The sequence below is a fragment of the Gastrolobium bilobum genome, unplaced genomic scaffold (assembly GCF_033153095.1).
Source record: "Gastrolobium bilobum isolate Gb01-03AN ecotype WA unplaced genomic scaffold, APGP_CSIRO_Gbil_v1 utg95638, whole genome shotgun sequence".
NCBI classification, from domain to species: Eukaryota; Viridiplantae; Streptophyta; class Magnoliopsida; order Fabales; family Fabaceae; genus Gastrolobium; species Gastrolobium bilobum.
The window spans coordinates 23,504-31,863 of NW_026899839.1; positions in this window are offsets into that span (position 1 = coordinate 23,504).

The window sequence follows — 8,360 nt, forward strand, 5'->3', positions numbered from 1 at the left end:
ATTCAGGTGCACCACGGCTCATTCTGGTTCACCGCGGCTAGCCCATGGTGCACCACGGCTCATTCTGGTCCTTCGCGGCTAGTCCACGGTGCACCACGCCTCATTCAGGTGCACCGCTACTCATTCTGGTGCACCGCGGCTAGCCCATGGTGCACCACGGCTCATTCTGGTGCAGCGCGACTAGCCCATGGTCCACCACGGCTCATTCTGGTGCACCGCGACTAGCCCATGGTCCACCACGGCTCATTCTGGTGCACCGCAGCTAGCCCATGGTGCACCACAGCTCATTCTGGTGCAGCGCGACTAGCCCATGGTGCACCACGGCTCATTCTGGTGCCCCGCGGCTTGCCCACGGTGCACCACGACCCATTCCGGTGCACCACGGATCATTATGGTTCACCGCGGCTAGCCAATGGTTCACCTCCGCTCATTCGGGTGCACCACTGCTCATTCTGGTGCACCGCGGCTAGCCCATGGTCCACCACAGTTTATTCTGGTGCACCACTGCTCATTCTGGTGCACCGCGGCTAGCCCATGGTCCACCACAGTTTATTCTGGTGCACCGCGGCTAGCCCAGGGTGCACCACGGCTAATTCTGGTGCACCGTGGCTCATTCTGGTGCACCGCGGCTAGCCCATGGTGCACCACGGCTCATTCTGGTGCATCGCGACTAGCCCATGGTGCACCACGGCTCATTCTGGTGCAGCGCGACTAGCCCACGGTGCAGCACGGCTCATTCTGGGCCTTCGCGGCTAGCCCACGGTGCACCACGACTCATTCAGGTGCACCACGGCTCATTCTGGTGCACCGCGGCTAGCCCATGGTGCACCACAGCTCTCTCGAGTGCACCACGGCTCATTCTGGTGCACTACGGCTAGCCTATGGTTCACCTCCGCTCATTCGGGTGCACCACTGCTCATTCTGGTGCACCGCGGCTAGCCCATGGTGCACCACGGCTCATTGTGGTGCACCGCGACTAGCCCATGGTCCACCACAGCTCATTCTGGTGCATCGCGACTAGCCCATGATCTACCGCGGCTCATTGCGGTGCACCGCGACTAGCCCATGGTTCACCCTGGCTCATGGCGGTGCACCGCGGCTAGCCCATGGTGCACCACGGCTCATTCTGGTGCACCACGGCTCATTCTGGTGCACCGTGGCTCATTCTGGTGCACCGCGGCTAGCCCATGGTGCACCACGGCTCATTCTTGTCTACCGCGACTAGCTCATTGTCCACCACAGCTCATTCTGGTGCACCACGGCTAGCCCATGATCCACCACGGCTCATTCTTGTGCACCACGGCTAGCCCATGGTCCACCACAGTTTATTCTGGTGCACCACTGCTCATTCTGGTGCACCGCAGCTAGCCCATTGTGGACCACGACTCATTCCGGGGCACCGCGACTTATTCTGATTCACCGCGGCTAGTCCATGGTCCACCACGGCTCATTCTGGTGCACCGCGACTAGCCCATGGTCCACCACCGCTCATTCTGGTGCACTACGGCTAGCCTATGGTTCAGCTGCGCTCATTCGGGTGCACCACTGCTCATTCTGGTGCACCGCGGCTAGCCCATAGTGCACCACGGCTCATTCTGGTCCACCGCGACTAGCCCATGGTCCACCACGGCTCATTCTGGTGCAACGCGACTAGCCCATGGTGCACCACGGCTCATTCTGGTCCTTCGCGGCTAGCCCACGGTGCACCACGACTCATTCAGGTGCACCACGGCTCATTCTGGTTCACCACGGCTAGCCCATGGTGCACCACGGCTCATTCTGGTGCATCGCGACTAGCCCATGGTGCACCACGGCTCATTCTGGTGCAACGCGACTAGCCCATGGTGCACCACGGCTCATTCTGGTCCTTCGCGGCTAGCCCACGGTGCACCACGACTCATTCAGGTGCACCACGGCTCATTCTGGTGCACCGCGGCTAGCCCATGGTGCACCACGGCTCATTCTGGTGCACCGCGACTAGCCCATGGTGCACCACGGCTCATTCTGGTGCACCCTGGTGCACCGCGGCTAGCCCATGGTGCACCACGGCTCATTCTGGTGCACGCGGCGACTGGTGCACCAAGCTCTGGTGCACCACGGCTCATTCTGGTGCACCGCGGCTAGCCCATGGTGCACCGCGACTAGCCCATGGTGCACCACGGCTCATTCTGGTGAAACGTGACTAGCCCATGGTGCACCACGGCTCATTCTGGTCCTTCGCGGCTAGCCCACGGTGCACCACGACTCATTCAGGTGCACCACGGCTCATTCTGGTGCACCGCGGCTAGCCCATGGTGCACCGCTGCTCATTCTGGTGCACCGCGACTAGCCCATGGTGCACCACGGCTCATTCTGGTGCACCGCGGCTAGCCCATGGTGCACCACGGCTCATTCTGGTGCACCACGGCTCATTCTGGTGCACCGCGGCTAGCCCATGGTGCACCACGGCTCATTCTGGTGCACCGCGACTAGCCCATGGTGCACCACGGCTCATTCTGGTGCACCACGGCTCATTCTGGTGCACCGCGGCTAGCCCATGGTGCACCACGGCTCATTCTGGTGCACCGCGGCTAGCCCATGGTGCACCACGGTTGATTCTGGTGCAGCGCGACTAGCCCATGGTGCACCACGGCTCATTCTGGTGCCCCGCGGCTTGCCCACGGTGCACCACGACCCATTCCGGTGCACCACGGATCATTATGGTTCACCGCGGCTAGCCAATGGTTCACCTCCGCTCATTCGGGTGCACCACTGCTCATTCTGGTGCACCGCGGCTAGCCCATGGTCCACCACAGTTTATTCTGGTGCACCGCGGCTAGCCCAGGGTGCACCACGGCTCATTCTGGTGCACCGCGACTAGCCCAGGGTGCACCACGGCTAATTCTGGTGCACCGCGGCTAGCCCATGGTGCACCACGGCTCATTCTGGTGCAGCGCGACTAGCCCACGGTGCACCACGGCTCATTCTGGGCCTTCGCGGCTAGCCCACGGTGCACCACGACTCATTCAGGTGCACCACGGCTCGTTCTGGTGCACCGCGGCTAGCCCATGGTGCACCACGGCTCATTCGAGTGCACCACGGCTCATTCTGGTGCACTACGGCTAGCCTATGGTTCACCTCCGCTCATTCGGGTGCACCACTGCTCATTCTGGTGCACCGCGGCTAGCCCATGGTGCACCACGGCTCATTCTGGTCCACCGCGACTAGCCCATGGTCCACCACAGCTCATTCTGGTGCACCACGGCTAGCCCATGGTCCACCACGGCTCATTCTGGTGCACCACGGCGGCTTGCCCCGGGTGCACCACGGCTCAGTCTGGTGCACCGCGGCTAGCCCATGGTCCACCACAGCTCATTCTGGTGCACCACGGCTAGCCCATGATCAACCACGACTCATTCTGGTGCACCACGTCTAGCCCATGGTCCACCACGGCTCATTCTGGTGCACCGCGGCTAGCCCAGGGTCCACCACGGCTCATTCTGGTGCACCGCGGCTAGCCCATGGTGCACCACGGCTCATTCTGGTGCATCGCGACTAGCCCAAGGTGCACCACGGCTCATTCTGGTGCAGCGCGACTAGCCCATGGTCCACCACGATCATTCTGGTGCACCGCGGCTAGCCCATTGTGGACCACGACTCATTCCGGGGCACCGCGACTTATTCTGATTCACCGCGGCTAGTCCATGGTCCACCACGGCTCATTCTGGTGCACCGCGACTAGCCCATGGTCCACCACCGCTCATTCTGGTGCACTACGGCTAGCCTATGGTTCAGCTGCGCTCATTCGGGTGCACCACTGCTCATTCTGGTGCACCGCGGCTAGCCCATGGTGCACCACGGCTCATTCTGGTCCACCGCGACTAGCCCATGGTCCACCACGGCTCATTCTGGTGCAACGCGACTAGCCCATGGTGCACCACGGCTCATTCTGGTCCTTCGCGGCTAGCCACGGTGCACCACGACTCATTCAGGTGCACCACGGCTCATTCTGGTTCACCGCGGCTAGCCCATGGTGCACCACGGCTCATTCTGGTGCATCGCGACTAGCCCATGGTGCACCACGGCTCATTCTGGTGCAACGCGACTAGCCCATGGTGCACCACGGCTCATTCTGGTCCTTCGCGGCTAGTCCACGGTGCACCACGACTCATTCAGGAGCACCACGGCTCATTCTGGTGCACCGCGGCTAGCCCATGGTGCACCACAGCTCATTCTGGTGCAGCGCGACTAGCCCATGGTCCACCACAGTTTATTCTGGTGCACCGCGACTAGCCCAGGGTGCACCACAGCTAATTCTGGTGCACCGTGGCTCATTCTGGTGCACCGCGGCTAGCCCATGGTGCACCACGGCTCATTCTGGTGCATCGCGACTAGCCCATGATCTACCGCGGCTCATTGCGGTGCACCGCGACTAGCCCATGGTTCACCCCGGCTCATTGTGGTGCACCGCGGCTAGCCCATGGTGCACCACGGCTCATTCTGGTGCAGCGCGACTAGCCCATGGTGCACCACGGCTCATTCTGGTTCACCGCGACTAGCCCATGGTGAACCACGACTCATTCTAGTGCACCGCGACTAGCCCATGGTCCACCACGGCTCATTCTGGTGCACCGCGACTAGCCCATGGTCCACCGCAGCTCATTCTGGTGCACCACAGCTCATTCTGGTGCAGCGCGACTAGCCCATGGTGCACCACGGCTCATTCTGGTCCCCCGCGGCTTGCCCACGGTGCACCACGACCCATTCCGGTGCACCACGGATCATTATGGTTCACCGCGGCTAGCCAATGGTTCACCTCCGCTCATTCGGGTGCACCACTGCTCAATCTGGTGCACCGCGGCTAGCCCATGGTCCACCACAGTTTATTCTGGTGCACCACTGCTCATTCTGGTGCACCGCGGCTAGCCCATGGTCCACCACAGTTTATTCTGGTGCACCGCGGCTAGCCCAGGGTGCACCACGGCTAATTCTGGTGCACCGTGGCTCATTCTGGTGCACCGCGGCTAGCCCATGGTGCACCACGGCTCATTCTGGTGCATCGCGACTAGCCCACGGTGCACCACGGCTCATTCTGGTGTAGCGCGACTAGCCCACGGTGCACCACGGCTCATTCTGGTCCTTCGCGGCTAGCCCACGGTGCACCACGACTCATTCAGGTGCACCACGGCTAATTCTGGTTCACCGCGGCTAGCCCATGGTGCACCACGGCTCATTCGAGTGCACCACGGCTCATTCTGGTGCACTACGGCTAGCCTATGGTTCACCTCCGCTCATTCGGGTGCACCACTGCTCATTCTGGTGCACCGCGGCTAGCCAATGGTGCACCACGGCTCATTCTGGTCCACCGCGACAAGCCCATGGTCCACCACAGCTCATTCTGGTGCGCCACGGCTAGCCCATGATCCACCACGACTCATTCTGGTGCACCAATGCTAGCCCATGGTCCACCACGGTTTATTCTGGTGCACCGCGGCTAGCCCAGGGTGCACCACGGCTCATTCTGGTGCACCGTGGCTCATTCTGGTGCACCGCGGCTAGCCCATGGTGCACCACGGCTCATTCTGGTGCAACGCGACTAGCCCATGGTGCACCACGGCTCATTCTGGTGCACCACGGCTCATTCTGGTTCACCGCGGCTAGCCCATGGTGCACCACGGCTCATTCTGGTGCACCGCGGCTAGCCCATGGTGCACCGCGGCTCATTCTGGTGCACCGCGGCTAGCCCATGGTGCACCACGGCTCATTCTGGTGCACCGCGGCTAGCCCATGGTGCACCACGACTCATTCTGGTGCACCACGCCTCATTATGGTGCACAGCGACTAGCCCATGGTGCACGACGGTTCATGCTGGTGCATTACGGCTCATTCTGGTGCACCGCGGCTAGCCCATGGTCCACCACGCCTCATTCTGGTGCACCACTGCTCATTCTGGTGCACCACGGCTAGCCCATGATCGACCGCGGCTCATTCTGGTGCACGGGGCTAGCCCATGGTGCACCACGGCTCATTCTGGTCCCCCGCGGCTAGCCCACGGTGCACCACGACTCATTCCGGTGCACCACGGCTCATTCTGGTCCCCCGCGGCTAGCCCACGGTGCACCACGACTCATTCCGGTGCACCACGGCTCATTCTGGTCCCCCGCGGCTAGCCCACGGTGCACCACAGCTCATTCTGGTTCACCGCGGCTAGCCCATGGTGCACCACGGCTCATTCTGGTGCACTACGGCTAGCCTATGGTTCCCCTCCGCTCATTCGGGTGCACCATTGCTCATTCTGGTGCACCGCAGCTAGCCCATGGTGCACCAAGGCTCATTCTGGTCCACCGCGACTAGCCCATGGTCCACCACAGCTCATTCTGGTGCACCACGGCTAGCCCATGATCCACCGCGGCTCATTCTGGTGCACTACGGCTAGCCTATGGTTCTCCTCCGCTTTTTCGGGTGCACCACTGCTCATTCTGGTGCACCGCAGCTAGCCCACGGTGCACCAAGGCTCATTCTGGTCCACCGCGACTAGCCCATGGTCCACCACAGCTCATTCTGGTGCACCACTGCTAGCCCATGATCCACCGCGGCTCATTCTGGTGCACTACGGCTAGCCTATGGTTCTCCTCCGCTTTTTCGGGTGCACCACTGCTCATTCTGGTGCACCGCAGCTAGCCCACGGTGCACCGCAGCTAGCCCACGGTGCACCAAGGCTCATTCTGGTCCACCGCGACTAGCCCATGGTCCACCACAGCTCATTCTGGTGCACCACGGTTAGCCCATGGTCCACCACGGTTTATTCTGGTGCACCGCGGCTAGCCCAGGGTGCACCACGGCTCATTCTGGTGCACCGTGGCTCATTCTGGTGCACCGCGGCTAGCCCATGGTGCACCACGGCTCATTCTGGTGCACCGCGGCTAGCCCATGGTGCACCACGGCTCATTCTGGTGCACCGCGACTAGCGCATGGTCAACCACGGCTCATTCTGGTGCACCGCGGCTAGCCCATGGTGCACCATGGCTCATTCTGGTGCCCCGCGGCAAGCCCTTGGTGCACCACGACTCATTCTGGTGCACGAAGGCTTATTCTGGTGCACCGCGGCTAGCCCTTGGTGCACCACAGCTCCTTCGGGTGCACCACGGCTCATTCTGGTGCACCGCGACTAGCCCATGGTCCACCACGGCTCATTCTGGTGCACCCCGGCTAGCCCATGGTCCACCACGGCTCATTCTGGTGCACCGCGGCTAGCCCTTGTTGCACCACGGCTCATTCTGGTGCACCGCGGCTCTTTGTGGTGCAGCGCGACTAGCCCATGGTGCACCACAGCTCCTTCGGGTGCACCACGGCTCATTCTGGTGCACCGCGACTAGCCCATGGTCCACCACGGCTCATTCTGGTGCACCCCGGCTAGCCCATGGTCCACAACGGCTCATTCTGGTGCACCGCGGCTAGCCCTTGTTGCACCACGGCTCATTCTGGTGCACCGCGGCTCTTTGTGGTGCAGCGCGACTAGCCCATGGTGCACCACGGCTCATTCTGGTCCCCCGCGGCTAGCCCACGGTGCACCACGACTCATTCCGGTGCACCACAGCTCATTCTGGTTCACCGCGGCTAGCCCATGGTGCACCACGGCTCATTCTGGTGCACTACGGCTAGCCTATGGTTCACCTCCGCTCATTCGGGTGCACCACTGCTCATTCTGTTGCACCACAGCTAGCCCATGGTCCACCACGGCTCATTCTGGTCCACCGCGACTAGCTCATGGTCCACCACAGCTCATTCTGGTGCACCACGGCTAACCCATGGTGATGGGCCTTTGGTGCCTCTGGTGAGGGCCTAGGCCTGCTTGCTATGCTGTCGTATTAGGATTAGTATCCTTGATGGATATCTGTACCGTAGGGATCTATAAGCCCACTATGTTCCCTTCAGGGATGAGTCACTGTATGGATAATACCCTTAGCACAGGTACAGACCAGGCTAAGAGGTACTTGCCCAGTATAACAAGCAATCAGCAATGGATAAGTAAGCAATAGTATGACTCAAAGTAAATGGGCAGAATAACGATACATTAGATCCCCTTGGTGTGCCCAACAGGGCTATTTATAGGGAGGTTGTATGAGCCTCCAACGGGTTGGTGAGGAGGGGGTCAACCCTTCTTGGGGTTCGCTCCTGATAGCAGATGTCGTGGGGCGTGACAGGCGCTGCTATGATAGCAGTGATGCCCATGGTGGTGTCATGTATGTCAAACGGGGGTAGTTGGGGCGACTGCCTTTGGGGGTTGGGGTCCCGAAATGGGACATTTCGATGCTTTCCCTAGGACGCGTCGCAGCGTTGGGGGATGGAAGGGTCCACGTTTAGGGATAGGTTATTCTACC